The sequence below is a fragment of the Rhinoraja longicauda genome, chromosome 6 (genome assembly GCF_053455715.1).
Source record: "Rhinoraja longicauda isolate Sanriku21f chromosome 6, sRhiLon1.1, whole genome shotgun sequence".
In the NCBI taxonomy this organism is placed as follows: Eukaryota; Metazoa; Chordata; class Chondrichthyes; order Rajiformes; family Arhynchobatidae; genus Rhinoraja; species Rhinoraja longicauda.
The window spans coordinates 5,055,571-5,078,786 of NC_135958.1; the positions used below are offsets into that span (position 1 = coordinate 5,055,571).

Consider the following 23,216-nt stretch of genomic DNA (forward strand, 5'->3'; position numbering starts at 1 on the left):
AACTTTAGATAGTTCCTCTGTCTCTCTCTTCCCCCCCCCCCCCCATTCCCAGATCTCCCACTGTCTTTCTGTCTCCACCTATATCCTTCCTTTGTCCCACCCCCCTGACATCAGTCTGAAGAAGGGTCTCGACCTGAAACGTCACCCATTCCTTCTCTCCTGAGATGCTGCCTGACCTGCTGAGTTACTCCAGCATTTTGTGAATAAATACCTTCGATTTGTACCAGCATCTGCAGTTATTTTCTTACACTCACCTTACAGCTATTCCCTCTAGTCTTTGACATGCTGACCCAAGGAAAAAAGGCTCTGACTGTCTTACCCTATCCATGTCTCTCATAATTTAACATACTTCTTTCAGGTCTCCTCTCAGCCTCTAATGCTCCAGAGAACACAATGCAAGTATGTCCAGCCTCTCCTTATAGCTAATATCTTCTAATCCTGGCAGTATTCTGGTACCATCTCCAAAACCTCTACATCCTTTGTGTAATGGGACAACCCGAACTGCACACCATGTTGCCTAACCAACGTCTTACAGTAAGTGATTGCAACATGAATGTAGGATGGAGAGTTTAGTTTCGTTTATTATTGTCACGTGTAGTGAGCTAGAGTGAAAAGCTATTTTGTTGCTCGTTGTCCAGTCAGTGTAAAGACTATACATGATTACAACCAATCGTCCACAGTGCACAGATATAAGATAAAGGGGATAACGTTTAGTGCAAGTTAAAGACCAGTAAAGTCCGATTAAAAATAATTTGAAGGCCTCCAATGAGGTAGATGGGCCAGGACAGCTCTCTCGTTGGTGAGAGGACGGTTCAGTTGCCTGATAACAGCTGGGAAGAAACTGTCCCTGAATCTGGGAAGCAACTGTCCCTGAATCTGGGTAGAAACTGTCCCTGAATCTGGAGGTGTGCGTTTTCACACTTCTGTATCTCTTGCCTGATGGGAGAGGGGAGAAGAGGGAGTAACCGGTGTGAGACCAGCCCTTGATTATGCTTCTGGCCTTGCTGAGGCAGTGTGAAATGTAGATGGAGTCAATGGAAGGGAGATTGGCTTGCATGATGGTCTGGGCTATGTCCACAATTCTCTGCAACTTCTTGCGGTCTTGGATGGAGTTGTTCCCAAACCATGCTGGGATACATCCCGAATAAAATACTTTCCACGGAACATTTGTAGAGGTTGGTGAGAGTTGTTGGGGACATGCTGAACTTCCTAAGCCTTCTAAGTAAGGAGAGAAGTCAGTGTGCTCTCATGGCCACTGGGATAATAAACCTTCACTACACTAATAGAAGATAGACACAAAAAGCTGGAGTAACTCAGTGGGCCAGACAGCATCTCTGGAGAGGAGGAATGGGTGACGTTTTGGGTCAAGACCCTTCTTCAGGACCATTCCTTCTCTTCAGAGATGCTGCCTGACCCGCTGAGTTACTCCAGCTTTTTGTGTCTATCTTCGGTTTAAACCAGCACCTTCAGTTCCTTCCAACACACTTCACTACCCTAATGCCTGACATCCTCAGTCAGAATTCCTATTTATCTGCCCTTTGCGTGTGCTTAACTCGAAAATGAATGATTAAATTAATCTCTAACTTTAGCTTAGTGAACATTCCTGAAGAAACCGACTCGCAAATCATTATTTTCTTTAATAACAAGAGGACTTTTTCCCCCCACATTTACAATTGTAATATTGTCGGTTCTCCTTAAATGTTGACACATGTTTTTGCAGCAATGCAAATTGAGCTGTAATTTTTTTCCCATCAAAGGTCACAAGCTTTTCTTATTGGAAGAGAATTGAGATGCTATTCCCTTATGGCAATGGACGGAAATTCATAGCTGAGCTGACTTTGGTCTCTTCTGAACATCTAAGCAAGTCTTAGAGTCATACAGCGTGGAAACAGGCCCTTCGGCCCAACTTGTCCGCACCGACCAACATGTCCCATCTACACAAGTGAATATTGGAACAAATGTTTTTTTGGGAGTGCTGTGGAGAGCTTTATCATATTTCTTTTATCATGAGAAATTAGTGGATATTACTGCAGAGAAAACAATTGATAAATATATTGCCTTGGTACACCATGGTAATTTAAATACATTTCTGAATATTTCACAAGGAAGGAATTTTTGATTTTCACTTAATTTCCACGGAGATTGCCTGAATATTGTTTTTCTAACTTAAAGCCAGAGAGACCATGGAGTCATGCAGTGTGGAAACAGGCCCTTCGGCCCAACTTGCCCATGCCGACCAAGATGCCCCATCTACACTAGTTCCACCGGCCTGTGTTTGGCCCATATCCCTCCAAACCTTTCCGATCCATGTACCTGTCCAAACCTGTGTTAAATGGTGTTGTTAGATTTAAGTTAGGAACTTATGTTTATTTAGCTGGTTACACGGACCAATGATCAGTGGCACAATATAGCAAGTTGCCACAGGAGTCTGTGGAGGCCAAGTCAGTGGATATTTTTAAGGCAGAGATAGATATATTCTTGATATGTGCAGGTGACAGACATTATGAGGAGAAGGCAGGAGAATGTGTTTGGGAGGGAGAAATAGATCATCCACGATTGAATGGCGGAGAAGACTTGGTGGGCCGAATGGCCTAATTCTACTCCTATCACTTATGACCTGATGACAATGTGGCTCTGTGAACTTCTTCTTTTGTGTCCATCATCTATGTTTCAACTGTTACATCACTGTCATCGTCCGTCCTGAAAAGGGTGCAAGATTCCGGCGACAATCAGTGGTGGTGGGGGGGGGGGGGAGCTGAGAACTGGAAGTGTCCAGAGCTAATTCTGCTACCACCATCATCTATTGTACAAGTGACTCTGTAATAATCAGTGCACTGAACATGTTGGCCACACCAACTTTGTAGTTGACTCCAGAATTAGAGGCAAATGATCAGAAGATGATATAAACAATGTCATCTGTACACTTCATAACCGCCCATAAGTTCATATGTGATAGGAACAGAACTGGGCCATTCGGCCCATCAAGTCTACTCCCCATTCAATCATGGCTGATCTATCTTTCCCTCTCAACCCCATTTTCCTGCCTTCTCCCCATAGCCCCTGAAACCCTTACTCGTCAAAAATCTACCTATCTCTGCTTTGACGTACAGGTATGTAGGTTAATTGGCTGGGTAAATGTTTAAAAAAAATTGTCCCTAGTGGGTGTAGGATAGTGTTAATGTATGGGGATCGCTGGGCGGCACGGACTTGGAGGGCCGAAAAGGCCTGTTTCCGGCTGTATATATATGATATGATATGATATGATATGATATGAAGATATCCATGGACTGGAAATATCCAGCCTTCTGGGGCAATGAATTCCACAGATCCACCACCCTCTGACTAAATAAATTCCTCCTCATCTCCTTCCTAGAGGTACGTCCTTTTATTCTGAGGCTTTGGCCTCTGGTCCTAGGCTCTCCCACTAGTGGAAACATCCTCTCCACATCCACTCTACCCAGCCCAGTGTAAGAACATAATCTCAACAATGTTTTGTGATATGCTCTGCACATTGCGGATGCTCAGTAGTAACTCACCTGGTTTGTAGTCGATGAAATTCATGTTCAAACCTTTAGTAGATGCTGAAGCTGTCAAGATTGGGTTAACATACAATGAGCTTTTGACGGCAATGGGCCTGTACTCACTGGAGTCTAGAAATACGAGAGGGGATCTCATTGAAACTTACCGAATAGTGAAAGGCCTGGATAGAGAGGATGTGTGGGACGATGTTTCCACTTGTGGGAGAGTCTAGGAACACAGGGCATAGTCTCAGAATAAAAGGATGTACCTTTAGTAAAGCGACGAGGAGGAATTGGTTTAGTTCAGCGGGTGGTGAATCTGTGGGATTCATTGCCACAGGCAGCTGTGGAGGCCCAGGTCATTGGGTATTTTTAAGGTGGGAGACTGAGAGATTCTTGAGTAATACGGGTGTCAAGGGTTATGGGGAGAAGGCATGAGAATGTAGGGTTGAGAGGGAAAGATAGATCTGTTATGATTGAATGGCGGCGCAAACTGGACGGGCCGAATGGCCTGCCGTTCAAAACAAACAAAACATGTACAGAAAAAAAATGATATACAAAGAATAGCGCAGTGGTAGAATTGCTGCCTTACAGCATCAGAGACGCGGGTTCGATCCTGACTACGGATGGTGTCTGTCCATTCTCCCCATGACCTACGCGGGCTTCCTCCAGTTTCCTCCCACACTCCAAAGACGTATTGGTTTGTAGGCTAATTGGCTTCATATAATTGTAAATTGGCCCCAGCATTTGTCGTACAATGTTAGTGTGCGGGGATCGCTGGGCGGCGCGGGCTCGGCGGACAGAAGGACCTGTTTCCGCACTGTATCTCTAAACTAAACTGAATGTTTAAAATCTAAATCCAAGGTTAGTTGTTTTGTTGGTGAGGGCCCCCCTTGACTATATTCACATGAGTTGTGTCACTGTAGGTCCACTTGCCATGTTTGGTGTGGAGCCAAAGAGCCAGATGTGGAGTACATCTGGATGCACAGCTTAGTACACACAGTAGCTGCCCCTGGACTCAGTGTATGCCCAGCACCAGGGCAAGAGGGCAGAAGCACCAGCGTCCAACTTCCAGCTTGTCTCTAATTCCACACGGAAACGCTGCCAACATCATAGCCCAATCCAGCCCACCATCCTCTCACCACCGTAGGTATTTATTCACAAAATGCTGGAGTAACTCAGCAGGTCAGGCAGCATCTCAGGAGAGGAATGGGTGACGTTTCGGGTCGAGACCCTTCTTCAGTCAGTCTGAAGAAGGGTCTCGACCCGAAACGTCACCCATTCCTTCTCTCCCGAGATGCTGCCTGACCCGCTGAGTTACTCCAGCATTTTGTGAATAAATACCTTCGATTTGTACCAGCATCTGCAGTTATTTTCTTATATCCTCTCACCACCATTCTGTTCTCTACGAAAATGTTATTCACCACATTTTGGATACTGATATGTCCGCACTGGACACACTTCACAAAATGCTTTGTGCAGGAGAGAGCTGGATAGAGCTCTTAAGGATAGCGGAGTCAGGGGGTATGGGGAGAAGGCAGGAACGGGGTACTGATTGAGAATGATCGGCCATGATCACATTGAATGGCGGTGCTGGCTCGAAGGGCCGAATGGCCTCCTCCTGCACCTATTGTCTATTGTCTATTGCCTATTGACACAAAATACTGGAATAACTCAGCGGGACAGGCAGCATCTCTGGAGAGAAGGAACGGGTGACGTTTCAGGTCGAGACCCTTCCGAGTTACTCCATCACTTTGTGCCTATCTTCACAAAATGCTTTATTGGGACATACTGAAGGAATGAGAAGGCCCCTTACACAAATACCATATTTATTCCTTTCTTTAGAATTAAATTTAGAATCTGAGAGGCAGCTTTTCCACACAAAGGGTGGTGGGTGTATGGAACAAGCTGCCAGAGGAGGTCGGTGAAGCAGGGACTATCGCAATGTTTAAGATGCAATTAGACAGGTACATGGTTAGGACAGGTTTAGAGAGATAAGGGCCAAATGCAGGCATGTAGGACTAGTGTAGATGGGACATGTTGGTCAGTGTGGGAACGTTGGGCCAGAGGGCCTTTTTCCATGATGTATGACTCTATGACTATTAATATTTTGGATAAATTGTTGCTCATTCGGATCATCCTTCCCTGAGCTTAGTTCTACCAATGAATATATTTGATGATCTCCATAAGTTAGCTACTAACTCCGTCATCTTCAGTACGGAGACAGGGGTCTTTGGCCCAACTCATCCACGCTGGCCAAGATACTCCAGCTTTTTGTTTGTCTCTCTTCTCGACTTAATGCATCGAAGCCAGTTCTGACCTTGTACACTGCAATCAAATCTCCTTCCCCAGCCTAGCCTTGTCATTGGTAGGGAATTGAGGAATGCAGTGGAACAGAGGGATCTGGGAATAACTGTGCATTGTTCCCTGAAGGTGGAATCTCATGTGGATAGGGTGGTGAAGAAGGCGTTTGGTATGCTTGCCTTTATAAATCAGAGCATCGAATATAGAAGTTGGGATGTAATGTTGAAATTGTACAGGGCATTGGTGAGGCCGAATCTGGAGTATGGTGTGCAGTTCTGGTCGCCAAATTATAGGAAGGATGTCGACAAAATGGAGAGGGTACAGAGGAGATTTACTAGAATGTTGCCTGGGTTTCAGCACTTAAGCTACAGAGAGAGGTTGAACCGGTTGGGTCTTTATTCTTTGGAGCGTAGAAGGTTGAGGGGGGACTTGATAGAGGTTTTTTAAATTTTAAGAGGGACGGACGGAGTTGACGTGGGTAGGCTTTTCCCTTTGAGAGTGGGGAAGATTGCAACAAGGGGACATAACTTCAGAATTAAGGGACAAAAGTTTAGGGGTAACATGAGGGGTAACTTCTTTACTCAGAGGGTGGTGGCTGTGTGGAATGGGCTTCCGGTGGAAGTGGTGGAGGCAGGCTCGATTTTATTATTTAAGAGTAAATTGGATAGGTATATGGATGGGAGGGAATTGGAGGGTTATGGTCTGAGAGCAGGTAGATGAGACTAGGTCAGAGAAAGTGGTCGGCGTGGACTGGTAGGGCCGAACGGGCCTGTTTCCGTGCTGTAATTGTTATATGGTTATATGGTTACATGGTTATTGAAAGCCCACTGATCTAGAAGCAAGAGAGACTTCATATGCTGGAGTCTGGAATAAGGACAAAATGCCGAAATAACTCACTGGAATGAAGCAGCATCTCGTGAGTTAAAAGGTGGTGAGCCAACGTTTGGCATCGAGACCCCGCATCAGAATTGGGTGGGATCAGGAAAGATAATCAGCATGTAGTAGTGCATAAGGGTGCAGTGGCTAATCATCGAAACATAGAAAATAGGTGCAGGAGTAGGCCATTTGGCCCTTCGAGCCAGCACCGCCACTCAATATGATCGTGGCACTTACGGAATCAAGAGATATGGGGAGAAAGCAGGAACGGGGCTGATCATCCAGAATCAGTAGCCCCTTCCTACTCTCTCCCCATATCCCTTGATTCCGTAAGTGATAGGTGGAATGTAATGGAAAGGAGATGATAGGCAGGGGTGGAGCCAGGTGGGGAGGAGGCACAGGACAGGGCACTGGTAGATGGTCAGGTGGAGTTAGGTGGAGAGGTCATAAGGTCATAAGTGATTGCAGTAGAATCAGGCCATTCAGCCCATCATGTCTACTCTGCCATTCAATCATGGCTGGTCTATCTCTCCCTCCTAACCCCATTCTCCTGCCTTCTCCCCATTTACTCTGACACCTGTACAAGAATCTATCTATCTCTGCCTTAAAAATAACCACTGACTTGGCCTCCACAACCTTCTGTGGCAAATAATTCCAGAGTTTCACCACCCTCCGACTAAACAAAATTCCTCCTCATTTCCTCCCTAAAAGAGCTTCCTTTAATTCTGAGGCTGTGACCTCTAGTCCTAGACTCTCCCACTAGTGGAAACATCCTCCCCACATCCACTCCGCTCTGTCCAAGCCTTTCACTGTGCTATACGTCTCAACGAGGTCCCACCCTCATTCTTCTAAGCTCCAGCGAGTACAGGGCCCGTGCCGACAAACGCTCATCATAGGTTAACCCACTCACTCCTGGGATCATTCTTGTAAACCTCCTCTGGATGCCAGCACATCCTTGCTCACATATGCTTCCTCAGAGAGGGGTCAATGGGTAGATGGAGTCGTGTGGGGAAGGCGAGTGGATGGACTTGAGGCTGGTTGTAGGTGAGATGTAGAGAAGGAGTGGAGGGCAGATGGAGCCTGATGGGTGGACAGGCTTGGAGGAGTGAACAAAGGAAGGGAAAAAGGACACAAAATGCTGGAGTAAGTCAGAGGGTCAGACAGTATCTCCGAAGAACATGGGTAGGTGATTTGAGTCTGAAGGTGGGGTCCCGACCCAAAAGGCCAGCTATCCTTGTTCTCCAGAGATGCTGCCTGGAACCCCCCTCTCCTCTCCTTGCCCTCTCTCCCCCACATTACCCCTTCCCTTGTGCCCCACCTGTACTCACACATATTACCCCCCTCGCCTTCCCCCTCACCCCCCTCCTAGATCCCTTCCTCTGGCTTCACAATTTGCAACTCCAATCCTCCTGTCTGACACCTTCTGCTTTAATCTCTGGTCTTTGTTCCAACTATCTGCCTATCAAAAAACTACCCTCTCCTGTGGGCACCTATTACCTGCCATGCATTGTCCTACCTCTCCTATCCCCCAGCTTTCCTTCCTCCCCCCCTCCCCGCACAATCAGTCTGAAGAAGGGTCCCGAACTGAAACGGTATCGGCACGGTGGCGCAGCGGTAGAGTTGCCGCCTTACAGCGCTTGCAGCACCGGAGACCCCAGGTTCGATCCTGACTACGGGCGCTGCCTGTACGGAGTTTGTACGTTCTCCCCGTGACCTGCGTGGGTTTTCTCCGAGATCTTCGGATTCCTCTCACACTCCAAAGACGTGCAGATTTGCAGGTTGAAAGGCTTGGTAAATGTAAAAATTGTCCCCAGTGTGTGTAGGATAGTGTTGATATGCGGGGATCGCTGGTCGGTGTGGATCCAGTGGACCAAAGGGCCTGTTTCCGTGCTGTATCTCTAAACTTATCCCCTAACCATGTTCTCCAGATCTAGTGCCTGAACCGCTGAGTTACTCAGGGCCTAACTCAACGAAACACCAGTGAAGGGAGATGCCACATGATAACCATAATGATATTCCGGCATCTACACTTCTAGCTTATGTTGTCCCTACGTTTAACTGTGTAAAGGCATTTTAGAGTCTCTTGTGGCATCGCGATTTGGTTTCTTGGTTAAACATTTAGCTTGTGTGTTTGTTAACATGTAGATAGCTTCTTCCTGAATATGGAGTTAGTTATTGTCCTAGTGCATAAATGTGTATGGGTTGTTTAGATACTGCTTTGGCACTGGCCTTGATTTCCTTGGTTGAATACTTTTCCTGGTGTTTTAGCACAAGTACTTTGTGTTTTAACAGTAATACTCCAGCACTTTGTGTCCTTTTACAGTTTCACAGTAACTGCTTCTTGCAACAGTGATTGAGCATGTAACCAGGGGAAAGGGTAGAATAAAAGAAACAATGTAGGGCAGGATGGTGTCGCAGCGGTAGATAATAAATAACAGACAATAGGTGCAGGAGGAGGCCATTCGGCCCTTCGAGCGAGCACCGCCATTCAATGTGATCATGGCTGATCATTCTCAATCAGTACCCCGTTCCTGCCTTCTCCCCATACCTCCTGACTCCGCTATCCTTAAGAGCTCTATCTAGCTCTATCTTGAATGCATTCAGAGAATTGGCCTCCACTGCCTTCTGAGGCAGAGAATTCCACAGATTCACAACTCTCTGACTGAAAAAGTTTTTCCTCATCTCAGTTCTAAATGGCCTACCCCATGATTCTTAAACTGTGGCCCCTGGTTCTGGACTCCCCCAACATTGGGAACATGTTTCCTGCCTCTAACGTGTCCAACCCCTTAATAATCTTAGGTTTGTAGGTTATCTGGCTTGGTATGAATGTAAATTGTCCCTCGTGCAGGGTAGTGTCAGTGTGCGGGCACGGGCTCGGTGGGCCGAAGGGCCTGTTTCCGCACCGTATCTCTAAAATTGAACTAAACTAAACTAATGTTTGAATATTGAGGACAACCGTGAGATCAGGCAAGACTGGGCAAGCTTCTGCTCTCTTGGAAATTGTTTTATTAAATAATAATTTGCACTTTTGTTAGTTCTATTATTTATTGGAATCAGAATCACACAGGAAAGGGCAAGTTAACTTCGTACTGAGATGGAGTCAGTTGATTCTTATTGGCATGGTCATGTAAAGACAAAGAGGCTTGATGTGTTATGAAGTTCTTGGGAGGATACAGATTGAAAGATAGCATTGAAAGATTAGTCCTTCATTTGAAGGTGGGATGAATAAGCGGAGAGAGTGTGGAGACAAAGGTAGGCCATATTAATCAGAAGCAAGGTCTTCGCTGATGCCTCATGCAGACGATATTTCGCTTGGACAGCTTACAACCCAGTGGTATGAATATTGACTTCTCTCACTTCAGGTAGTCCCTGCATTCCCTCTCTCTCTATTCCTCCCCCACCCAAGTCACAGTAGCTTTTCGTTTTTACCCAACAAACAGCTAACAATGGCCTTTCCTTTATCCTCCTTACTATTTTGCACATCTTTCATTCATTGCTCCTTATCCCTCTACATCATCGCCTATACCTCTCGTTTCCCTTGTCCCGAACCAGTGTGAAGAAGGGCCTCAACCCGAAACATCACCCATTCCTTCTCTCCAGAGATGCTGCCTGTCCCCGCTGAGTTACTCCAGCTTTTTGTGTCTACCTTCGGTTTAAACCAGCATCTGCAGTTCCTTCCTACACAGTTCTCTGCGTGATGGTCATCCTAATGTTCTCCTCCGCCTACATGCGCCTCAGGAGTAGCTCGAGGCAGCTTCCCCAGGCTAGCTCGTATCCAGCTTCTTCTGAATGGAGAACCTTAGCCTCATCCTGCAGATTACCATAAGCAAAGGACAGGCAAGCTGTAACTTGCTTCAATAGAGAGTAAAATCAGACAAGGTATAAAACAGATGTCAGACCCAAGCCTGTCTTTTTCCTATTTGACAGCCTCGCTTGAAACAGGGGCCCTTGTTCATTCACACCCACTGACCTCATTAGCAATTCGACTGGTTAACAGTTGCTGCTTTTCCATTAAAGTGTACAGCGCGACCTCGTTTAATTGTTCGCTAGCTTATTACTCTGAAATTACAGTGAGAAAGCGCGCCTCTTGGCTTGTTTGTGTTGGTGTTTATCCACTAGACAAGCAGTAGCTCTAATCCTGCGAGTTGGCCCGGTTCCCGTATCCCTTTGGCTCTTTATCTTCCAACCATTGCTTTTCCCAGAGTGGAGAGTAAAAAAACTAGAGGGCATATGTTTAAAGCAGGAAGGGAAAGATTTAAAGGGGACTGGAGGGGCTGGGTGGTTTCCACACAGAGGGGTGGTGGGTATATGGTACAAACTGCCTGGGGAAGTGGTGGGGGGTGGGGTGCAATTATCTGGTTAATAGACATTGAAGATTGTGGTCGGGAGTTGCAGCAGGTTCTTGATCCGTTGGCCAGGTGGGCTGAGGAATGGTTGAGGAATTTAATTCAGAGAAATGTGAGGTGCGGCATTTTGGGAAGTCTAACAAGGTCAGGGCCTACCTCGTGAATGGGAAGGCTCTTGGGAGTGTTGTAGAGCAGAGGGATCTAGGAGTGTAGGCACATAGTTCCTTGATACTGGCTTCACAGGCAGATAGTGTGGTCAAAATGGCTTTCGGCACATTGGCCTTCATCAGTCAGAGTACTGAGTACAGAAGTTGGGAGGCCATGTTACAGTTGTGTACATGTTGTACACTTTACACCATAAGACATTGGTGAGGCTGCATTCAGTGTATCGTGCTCAGTTTTGGTCTAGGAAAGATGTTGTCAAGCCGGATGTTGCCAGGACTGAGGGTCCTGAGCAACAGGGAGATGTTGGGCAGGTCAGGAGTTTGTTCCTTGGAGCGCAGGAAGATAAAGGATGATCTAATAGAGGCGTTTAAGATCACGAGAGGAATAGGTCGGGTGAATGTTAGATCCGTCAGCACAAGTTTGACCTGTTTCTACACTGCATGACTCTATGACATTTGACTCTTTGACTCTATGACATTTGGACAGGTACATGGATAGGATTGGTTTATTGGGATACAGGCCAAACACTGGAAAATGGGGGACCAGATTTGTGACCAGATCGAATATATTTTACAGCTTGATGTGCTGGAAACCTTTGAAGGCAGCCGGATTCTGTCAATTGTATCCCATTTCCACATCTATCTATATATTACAAAAACTCTCATCTTGTTTGTCCCGTGTGTTTGCCCCGTATGTTTATTCCCCCGTATGTTTGTCCCGTATGTTTGTTTGTGCCGTTTTCATCCGGAAACACAGCGAAAACGGTACACGATAACGCGACAATTTTAGGTCCACCCTACTCACCATTCCCCCGCGGTCTCAATAAATCAACTTTTGTTACTTTTAAAAAATAATTGACTAAATAAACTTTAATAAATGCGTCCCGGCGTGCCCCACGCCTGACCTTCCATCTGTGGTGCAGCGGCGGCAGAGGGTCCAACAAGATGGCCGTCGCCAACGCTCGCTGCCGAGCTACAGGGGAGGCTTCGGGTCCACGGCTCGCTCTGGCTGCAATGCGGAACGCACGGGGTCGAGGTCAGTGGCTTTTCCCTGTTCCCCCCTCGCCCGCCCACGGCCCCGGTGGACACTCCCCGCCCGTCAACGGGACCACGGGTTGCCCGGCCCGCAGGAGAGATTTGGACCCAAAGGGTCCACGTCAGTCGAGTCAAATTTTTAAAATCTCTGTTCAATCAATAGACAATAGGAGTAGGCCATTCGGCCCTTCAAACCAGCACCGCCATTCAATGTGATCATGGCTGATCATTCTCAATCAGTACCCCGTTCCTGCCTTCTCCCCATACCCCCTGACTCCGCTATCATTAAGAGCTCTATCTAGCTCTCTCTTGAATGCATTCAGAGAATTGGCCTCCACTGCCTTCTGAGGCAGTGAATTCCACAGATTCACAACTCTCTGACTGAAAACATTTTTCCTCATCTCCGATCTAAATGGCCTACCCCTTATTCTTAAACTGTGGCCCCTTGTTCTGGACTCCCCCAACATTGGGAACATGTTTCCTGCCTCTAACGTGTCCAACCCCTTAATAATCTTATATGTTTCGATAAGATCCCCTCTCATCCTTCTAAATTCCAGTGTATACAAGCCTAGCCGCTTCAGTCTTTCAACATACGACAGTCCCGCCATTCCGGGAATTAACCTAGTAAACCTAAGCTGCACGCCCTCAATAGCAAGAATATCCTTCCTCAAATTTGGAGAGCCTTGCGGTACCCCACTAGTAACTGCCTGCCATTCTTAAAGGGACCCATTTATCCCCACTCTTTGCTTTCTGTCTGTCAACCAATTTTCTATCCATGTCAGTACCCTACCCCCAATACCATGTGCTCTAATTTTGCCCGCTAATCTCCTATGTGGGACCTTGTCGAAGGCTTTCTGAAAGTCGAGGTACACCACATCCACCGGCTCTCCCCTGTCAATTTTCCTAGTTACATCCTCAAAAAATTCCAGTAGATTAGCCAAGCATGGTTTCCCCTTTGTAAATCCATGCTGGCTTGGAACGATCCTGTTACTGCTATCCAATTATTTAAAATGTACTGTTCTAATGTTTGAGGCATAGATAAGGTAGACATTCAAAATCTTTTCCCAGGATGGACAAATCAAATACTAGTTTAATTTTTAAATAAAGCTTTAAAAAGCTCTTTTAAAATAAAACCCCATCCATACCAAGCATTCCAATGAATAGGTTTTGTGCTCTAATGCCTGGTATTCTTTGCTATGTAACAGAAGCTTACACAGCACCCAATACTTGTAAAACGGTCCTCTTAATGGTCGATATGGATTTAAAATTATAAATCAGCTATTGAATTCCATACCCTTTCATTTAAAATCTTAATTTGATTAATGTTTATTATGGAGCTTTCCACAGATCTAATGCTTTTAGCAGCTATTGAATCTGAAATGCTTGAATTCCACTAACCCTTCCAGATTATTCTGCCCCTTGCCATTCAATATTCTGTTATTATTAATTTTAACCATTACTTACTAGAGTCATTGGAAGTCATTGAGTCATTGAGTCAGACAGCACGGAAACAAGCCCTTCGGCCCAACACTTCTATGCTGACCAAGATGCCGCATCGCAGCTAGTCCAATTTGTTTGCGATTGCCCCATATCCCTCTCAATCTTTCCTAGCCACGTTCCTGCCCAAAAGTCTCAACTGCTATTATAGTAATTGCCTCAACTACTCCTCTGGCAACCACGACATTGTTTACGGGACATTTTTAGTTTAGTTTAGTTTAGAGATACAGCGCGGAAACAGGCCCTTTCGGCCCACCGGGTCCGCGCCGATCAGCGATCCCCACACATTAACACTATCCTACACACACTAGGGACAATTTTTACATTTACCAAGCCAATTAACCTACATACCTGTACGTCTTTGGAGTGTGGGAGGAAACCGAAGATCTCGGAGAAAACCCACGTAGCTAGATTTAGCTCTTTGGACTAAAGGAATATGGGGAAAAAGCAGGAATGGGGTCCTGATTTTAGATGATCGGCCATGATCATATTGAGTGGCGGTGCTGGCTGGAAAGGCCGAATGGCCTACTCCTACACCTATTTTTCTATGTTTCTACTATATTGCACAAGTGGCCATCATGACTTTAAAAAAAATTCTGTAAATCATTTTTATGTTCCTGAAGACAGGAAATGCAAAATATAAATGAGGCATCTCACCGCTAACACAGTGGTGCAGCTCGTCGAGCTACCAAGGCTTGGCACCAGTGACCTGGGTTCAATCCTGACCTTTGGTGTTGTCTGTGTGGAGGTTTCATGCTCTCCCACGCGCCCACACCGATTTCTTTTGTGTGCTCAGGAAATTAAGTCTTCATAAACAAATTTTGAAAAATCAAAATCAAATCTAGGTGGCGTAGCAGTAGAGTTGCTGCCCTACAGCGCCAGAGACCCGGATTTGATCCTGACTTCGGGTGCTTGTCTGTACGGAGTTTGTACGTTCTCCCCGTGACCTGCATGGGTTTTTCCCGGGTGTTCCTGTTTCCTCCCACACTCCAAAGACGTACAGGTTAATAGGTTAATTGGCTTGGTATGAATGTAAAACTGTCCCTAGAGTGCGTAAGGTAGTGTTAATGTGCGGGGATCGCTGGGCGGCGCGGACTCGGTGGGCCGAAGGGCCTGTTTCCACGCGGTATCTCTAAACGAAACTAAACTAAACTAAGGTTTACTGTATATTGAGGCCATTGAACTCCTAGTTTTTAGATTTTTTTTTAGATTTAGAGATACAGCGCAGAAACAGGTCCTTCGGCCCACCGGGTCCGCGCCGCCCAGCGTTCCCCGCACATTAACACTATCCTACACCCACTAGGGACAATTTTTACATTTGCCCAGCCAATTAACCTACAAACCTGTACGTCTTTGGAGTGTGGGAGGAAACCGAAGATCTCGGAGAAAACCCACGCAGGTCACGGGGAGAACGTACAAACTCCGTACAGACGGCGCCCGTAGTCAGGATCGAACCTGAGTCACTGTATTCACTGTAAGGCAGCAACTCTACCGCTGCACCACCGTGCCGCCCTTGGAGCTTGACTCATGCTGTTGATCCTCAGTGCGCTCATGTCCCCGGCCCTCCATAATGGACCTGGTTGGCTTTCATGAACATCAACAACCTCCTTCCTCCTTTCCAACTCATTGAGCTAGGCGTCTGGAGCCAAGTCGGAGAATCCAGGTCTGCCCGGATCCAACAAGGCTGGCAACCAACCTACCAAAGCATCTCGTGGAGGTGGGAGGTGATGAATAGATTCCTCTCAAAGAGTTGCCAACTAGCCCCACTTGGATTTTGCCCACATGTTAATAAGTGCTAATGAAATAAACAGCGTGGTTGGCACTGGCTTGGAGCGACAGTCAGGAGGATGATGAAGGAGCATGAATTTTAGGTGTGACCTCCATGGTTCAAACTGATGTGGGCTACCCACGCATTGGCAATCCAGCATACGTCTTTCAGCTTGATCCAATTTCTCCCCGAGAGTGTTTCATTTACCTGAGGTTAAACTAATGTCATAGAGTTTTTGTTGTCCTGTTACAGCCTCAGACAAGTGTTCCAGAATTTCCAGGCAATTGACCCTGCTGTGCTCCACAGAAGCATGGAGACATTTTTGATTATGAAAACAATAAGCAAGAACAAATAGCAAAGACCACGCCAGTTAACTGGTGTCGTCCAGAAGTGTTTAAGACCATCAATTAACCCCTTCTAGATAGACACAAAACCCTGGAGTAACCCAGTGGGACAGGCCGCATCTCTGGATAGAAGGAATGGGCGACGTTTTGGGTCGAGACCCTTCTTCAGACTTTTGTTGCGACCCTTTCTTCTGCCCGACCCTGACCCAGGAAGGTTTTCTCGTTTGTGACGTCCTTTGAAATCTGTCGGAAAACACTGAAGTGTTTGTAAAGAAAACTCCTATTATTTCTCCATGCAAAACATTTCAAGAGTGATTTGATCTCTAATGGCCTTTTGACTCAACGAGTGCTGCTATTCACATGCACAGAAACTCTGCCACATAATCTGTCAAGGGAAAACACTTAAAAGCTTTGTGCCATTTTTCTTGAACTAACTCGTGTATTACCCAATCCTTTTAACATTAACTGACCATGTTTTAAAGTATCCAGCTCTAACACACTTCATGTCGCCAGAATTCTAGAGAGGACACTGATACAGTACTTATCCGACTTCCAAAATCTATACAAACATAATTAAACTCACCAGTCTCACTTGTGCTCAGTTAGTTTTATGCACCATCATTTAATCTGTAGAAGGAATTTATAAGAGACAGCAAAAACAATGCAGCCTTCTATTGCCACAATGCAGAATTGATTGAAGAGAGTATTTATTTTCTGGAAGGGCATTGCTTAAATATTAAAATAAACACAGGAGATGAAACATTTAAAGAGTATGTCCTTTTTGGTCCTTGTATATGGTTATATTTACCCATACAACACGTGGAGGTAATCTATAATAATGGTCCACATCAGAAATAATTTAAGAAGAATTATTGACAGTCATTTTTTTTGAAAATGTTGTTTTTAATTTTACTTGCGGATAGACCAAATTGCACTCATGAACACATTGATTTTCTAACACTTATTTTAAATACACTTACATAATGATGTATCCTTAATAAATTGGGGTTCTTCACTTTATAAAGATGCTGTTAATTCATTTTGGTATTGTTGCCAGTACAGCTTTATTAATAATCAGTCGCAATCTGGAGCTAAACATTTTAGTATGGAACCTACGTGTTGACAGTTTGACCGATGTATGTTCATGTGTTTAAGTAAACAGATAAGAGTTCTAAATGTGTTTTAATGCACGTCAAACATTTTGCTTTACACGAAATTTGCCCCTTAGGTTCAGTGGAAAACACCAACGTACTCTGTGTCTTTCTCCGAAGTAAGAAGGTTGCCCCTCACACCTGCCATTTTATGCCGCCTGCTTTATACCCCAGGGCTTCCCAGCATCTCTCTCTAGCATGAGCTGTCTCTGGGCTTTTAGCACCAACAAATAATTGAGGTTGTCACATCTCTTGTTCATTGTTTTTCTAGCCTGGAAAAAATGCAAATATTTCATTGTAGTCATTAATTTTCCCATCCCTCTCTTAAAGCATTTTGTTAGTTTGATCAGATGAAAAGGGCTGAAGGCATTATTGCAAACACGCTGGCATCCAGCTCTGCCTGTAGTGAAGAGAATTTCATCAGATAAAGTCTCAGGGAGGTCATCAATCATTGGCGCTGACAGCCATTTTGCCTTCGTTTGTTACAGATGTGAACATGCTTAATTATTTGTAGTGTAATTAGTTCATGAAATGTCAGGAAATGTCAAACTGTGTGCACAGTGCAGATTCCTTCAGCAAAGTGGAATGAGAGCAAGTGTCAATGTAGGACTGATGAGCAAAACCACCACTGCAGGCAAATGAGGAGATAGCTTAGAGCCGATGAGAAAGGGTCAAGAACTACTTAACTCCAGCCTTCCGTCTGACACTTCTGGCAGTACATATGCATAGTATGTCAAAGAAAAAAATCACAACGTTTTTGGAAGATCATACAATTTTAAACAATTTTGAATCTCTTTTATTAATATTGTGCCATTTTGTTTTCTATTATTTCCAAACGTAGAAGATACCCTTAATGGATAAGGTGCTCCTCAACTTACCGTGGGGTTATGATCCGATAAACCCGTTGTAAACCGAAAATATCGTAAGTGGAAATGCATTTAATACACCTGATCTCGTGGCCGGAAGCTCGCTGCGGCTCGCTGCCGTTGCCCAGCGATGTATTGACTTGTGACTCCGAGTTTTCTTCCTCAAATAGTTCAATAACTTAACAGGGGTGGCGTGGTGGCACAGCGGTAGAGTTGCTGCCTTACAGCGCCAGAGACCCGGATTTGATTCTGTCTGTTTGGAGTTTGTACATTCTCCCTATGACCATGTGGGATTTCTCTGATTGCATCGGCTTCCCCCCACACTCCAAAGACGTACGTACAGGTTTGTAGCTTAATTGGCCTTGGTAAAATGATAAATTGTCCCTAGTGTGTAGAATAGTGCTCGTGTACGCGTGATCGATGGTCGGTGCAGACTCAGTGGGCTGAAGGGGCCACTGTGTCTTTAAAGTCTAAAGTCCGGTAAACAATATTGACAAATAATGCAAAGACAAGTAACCGAATGCTCCTCCTTGAGATTAAATGACACCACCTCTGGAACCTAACAAGAAATTCACCTAGGACAGATGGGTAGAAAGTCTTTGCTCTCACATGGCTGTGAAGCTTAGTTTAGTTTAAAGATACAGCACGGAAACAGGCCCTTCGGCCCACCGAATCTGCACCACCCAGCGATCCCCGCACATTAACACTTCCTACACACACGAGGGACAATTTACATTTGTACCAAGCCAATGAACCCACAAACCTGTACGTCTTTGGAGTGTGGGAGGAAACCGGCGATCACGGAGAAAACCCACGTGGTCACAGGGAGAGTGTAAAGACAGCACCTGTAGTTGGGATCGAACTTGGGTCTCTGGCGCTGTAAGCGTTGTAAGGCAGCAACTTTACCGCTGCGCCACTGTGTCATAACTATAATGAGTTTGGCACTCTTAGCTCAGTTGTCCACTCCAGACGACCTGGAATTTGGCGTTAATTAGATAGGCTCACTCAGGCACCTTTAGGAGCGTACGGGAATGAAACAGCTTTCTTGGTTCAGGTGGGCAATGTTTATGTCGGTTCAGTCATGAGTGCTTGAGTTCTATGGAAAATATCTACATTCTGCTTCCCCTATTTATTTCTACCAGAAGGATATATTCGGTCCCCTGTTCTTGAATAGCACAAGGTTTCACACGATTATTATTTGTTTGCTGTCTTGAATTAAAAGCAAGCAATATTCTTCTTACAGAAAGGTCTGAAAGTTATTTAATATAAAAAAGGTTTTTGCACAGATAAAGAGGAATGGCTGATCAAGATTATCCGTCTGCATATTAGAGAATCACAATAGATACATACTAATTAATCCCTTGTTGCTAAAAACCTCATTTAGTGCTATTTTGTTGTCATTGGGTCATCAAGTTAGTGTGGAATAATAAAACAATTGTGACCATTTTTCTGGGGAATGTCACTTCTCTGTGGAGCTATTAGAGAGGATGAGACCACAGTGATTAGAACACTATTTATATTGTGCAAAGACCTTTTCATTCAAGATGCATGTGATGGCCATCAAACGAGCGTGGTGCTGCAGATGGCACTTAGTTGGCCTATTTGTGGATATTTTAGACGGCACTCCACCGGGCAATGGACCGTGGAAAGGAAGAAATGGCAGTGATGATCTTCTGTGGCTTCATCGATGCCAACGTTATCTCCACGCGACTGAGATGTTAAGTGATGTTTGATCGGTCTCTTTAAGTCTTAAGCATATTTTCTTCCCCTTCTCCCTGTCTTTCTTTGTACTTTCACCCCCTGCTGGCCTACTTTATAAAAAGCACCTTTCTTCTCTTAAATAGACAAGGGCCCTTTATAGCTGTCCTGCAACACTGTCACTCAGACCTGTCAAATCTGCCACCTTACCACGCTATTAAATCTAAGTGCGTCACCACTGTCAATTTATTTAAGGAAAGTTATTAAAAATACTTTGAAGAGACTAATGTAGCTTGACTATGCATTGGAGAATACTGCTTGCAGCTAGCGAATACCTGTTTTTAAAAGGAAAATTCAAATCTATTCTTCATATACACATCTGCAGCAGGTCCAGTTTATATGTAAACTAATTCCTGACTTTTTTCTGAAATTGCTGTATATTTGTGGTGAGCATTATATTACCGAAAATATTTTATATTATAATGACAACGTAATCAGATCTTCCGTCTCATCGGAGTTCAAAGAAGCCTTGAGTTTTTTTCATTTGTTGATTTATATTCAGACATCATAAATTTGGGATTAAAAAGCAGCTTTAACGAAAATTGGAGACATAAGTTAAATCAAATAAAGCTTTTTTCAACCTAAGAAAATTAAGTTTCATTGGTTAAAGAACTGAATTTTGATTCTGGATGTGACAAATAGGAAAATATTTTCCATTTCCCACTGAGTTATGAAACTGGAGTTTTAGATTTGTCTCCTATTATGGAAACCACCTCAGAAATTTTCGTTAACTTCAATGGAATTGAAAACTGTGCGGTTTCTGTAACAGGCTGTGCTGGAGGGAACTGCAGATGCTGGCTTACACCGAAGATAGGCACAAAGTGCTGGAGTAACTCAGCGGGTCAGGCAGCACCTCTGGAGGGAAGGAATGGGTGACGTTTTGGGTCGAGGCCCTTCTTCAGACCTGTAATGCCAGTTTCATGCCAGGGTTAGGCTAAAATATACCCTTCGTCCTCTGAATTATTGTATCTCCTGCCCTTCCAACTGTTGAAACATCAGACTTAAAGCATGGAAAGGGACCCCATCAAACGAAGGACACAGTTCCAACACTGTTTGCACTTTTACAAGGCTTAACCTAAAGCCCGAAATGCATTTAAGTGCAAAGACTAAATGTAAAATTCCTTGGAGCACACAATCTCAATGTAATCATTTTAAGATGATGTTATTGAAGAACATGAAAGGTAAAGGCATTGATTGAAATAGACAATTTCTTTCCACTAACTTAATATTAATGTGAATATATATTTTAATATCCATGCATATTTTCTTTTTACGTATAAACTTTTGGGATTAGGCATTTTTTTAATCAAATGCCACATTTTAACAATCTGAATTTAACAATCTGAAGAAATGTCTCGACCCGAAACATCACCCATTCTCTCTCTCCTAAATGCTGCCTGACCTGCTGAGTTACTCCAGCATTTTGTGATACCTACATTTTAACAACCAGTCAGTTGTTTTGAGTGGAAATGTTGTTTCATTAAAATATTACGAAGTATTTAGCAGAGAGAAGCCAATTCTTCTGACTGTATCAATCAATCAATTAAAATGCTGTGAATTATGTGACACTGTGGTAAGAAATAGAAGCCACCTTTTATTCAGATGTTAATAAATTATTTTCATATTTCTCTAATTATTTGATTTTATTTAGGTTAGTTTAGAGATATAGCGCGGAAAGAGGCCCTTCAGCCCACCGAACCTGCACCGACCAGCGATCGCCACACATTAACACTATCCTACACACACTAGGGACAATTTGACACTCATACCGAGCCAATTAACCGACAAATCTGTGCGTCTTTGGAGTGTGGGAGGCAACCGAAGATCTTGGCAACTGACGGGGAGAACGTACCAACTCCGTACAGACTAGCACCCTTAGTCAGGATGGAACCCGGGTCTCCGGCGTTGTGAGGCAGCAACTCTACCGCTGTGCCACTGTGCCACCCTTTTTTTGCCAAATGTTTCTTCCACAGAGTAATAACAGTTCCTCTCTTAACTATATAGGAAGCATTTCCCTATTGTCTTGCATTAAGCTGGACACTTAAGTGTTAACTTAAAATGATTAATGTAAACTGTATTTGAAACAAGTGGTTTGAAAATTGGAATGTAGCTTATTTAAGTTATCCTTATATTCTAGCTTAGTCTTACAATCCTTTTTTGGAGGGAGGTGGGGGGGAGGTTCAAAAATGCCGAGGGACTATTACGGTAACACAATTATTGAGAGTTTATGCTTCACTAATAAACCTGATATTGCCAAATATTTTCGGGGGGGAAAAAAATACAATGTTGGTCACACTGAGAAATACCCGTTTTAATATTCGAGATAAATTGCAGCATTTGAAATATTGCAAAACCGCATTTGTGCGCCTCACATGTGCTTATTTTTAACATTATATTTATTCTCCAAGGTGAATCTTGGTTTATCTCAGCGATTGGATCCGAGCTTTATTTTCTTCTCTCCAACCTTTTCATTTTCAAATAAATTGAGGCGTCCTTTTTAAGAGCTTTTTTTCCCCCACCATGGTTGTGCCCGAGGCTTGGTTTGCAAACGAGTGGAATAACATTGGAATACTCCGTTGCACCTTTCCCCCCCCCCCCCCCCCCCACTTTTCCACCTTTTGTGTGTGAAGTGGCAGACGTGAATTTAATAGAGGAAGAATGCTGTGATTAGTTAATGGTTTCCCAGACAGCAATGGCCTGGAGAATTTAATTTCACATCTGCTTTGATTGTGTTAATCTCTCTCTTCACATCCAGGCTGTTATGATGTGCACATGAGAGATAATGTTTAAACGGACTAAAGCAAAGTAAACCAGACAAGTCTGTTATTGGCTTTATAATTACATAATTAACTTTTTGTCTCTAATCGTTATGAAGGTAATGGTGCTGTTAAAATGGGCTTCTGGTGAGCAGGAACTAAATCAAAAATCAATAATCCATAGAATGCCATTAAGGGCTGTAACAGTGCTTGTTTGAATCACTCAAGTTTTTGTACTGCAAATGAATTTCATTATGGTGCAGAATGTTATCTGGCAAGCTGACTTTCAACTGATAGAAGTGAGTGAGAGCATTGTAATCAGTTGTGTGCAGGAAAATGGACAAACTGTGCCATAAATTACACTCTGCTTGAAATGCAGTTATTGTAGAGTGATTGACCTACCTGAAATTAATTCTATTTTCCATGAACCCTCCTTTCTTTCTAATTTACATTACGATCATATAGGTCTGAAAAATGATATCATAAAAAAGATTAATGTACTAATTACTTGTCTTCTTATCTCCCCCCCTCCCTCGGTTCCAGAACCTTCAGACCATCACGCTCAGCATGTAAGCATGCCACTTATTTCATTGTGACAGGGGTAATGTATTTGCAAACTGTGCTATAAATATTGGAATTCAGGATAGCTATCTCATATTCAGACACCAGTCTTTTGAGCTATGCTTTTCCAAATGAGTTTAGAATTGACAAAGATTTTCAAAGCCAAATTACCTGTATGTCACTGTGAAATTAGGTTCTTGACCCTGTCTCTGATGTATGCTTATTTTCTACATATTTTCTCCCTCAATTTTATGCATCACTATTCACTGTTG

At 44.1% G+C, this 23,216-nt stretch overlaps 1 long non-coding RNA gene across 1 annotated transcript in view; it reads left to right on the plus strand.

Annotated features, from left to right (window-relative positions):
• LOC144594192 (uncharacterized) overlaps window positions 1–22,988 on the plus strand; it is an 82,275-nt gene extending 59,287 nt beyond the window's left edge. Inside the window, exons 2-3 of the long non-coding RNA XR_013547363.1 lie at window positions 17,845–17,925; window positions 22,927–22,988. This is a non-coding gene — a long non-coding RNA (uncharacterized LOC144594192). The remainder of the gene's footprint in view (window positions 1–17,844; window positions 17,926–22,926) is intronic.
• Window positions 22,989–23,216: the final 228 nt, after the last annotated feature.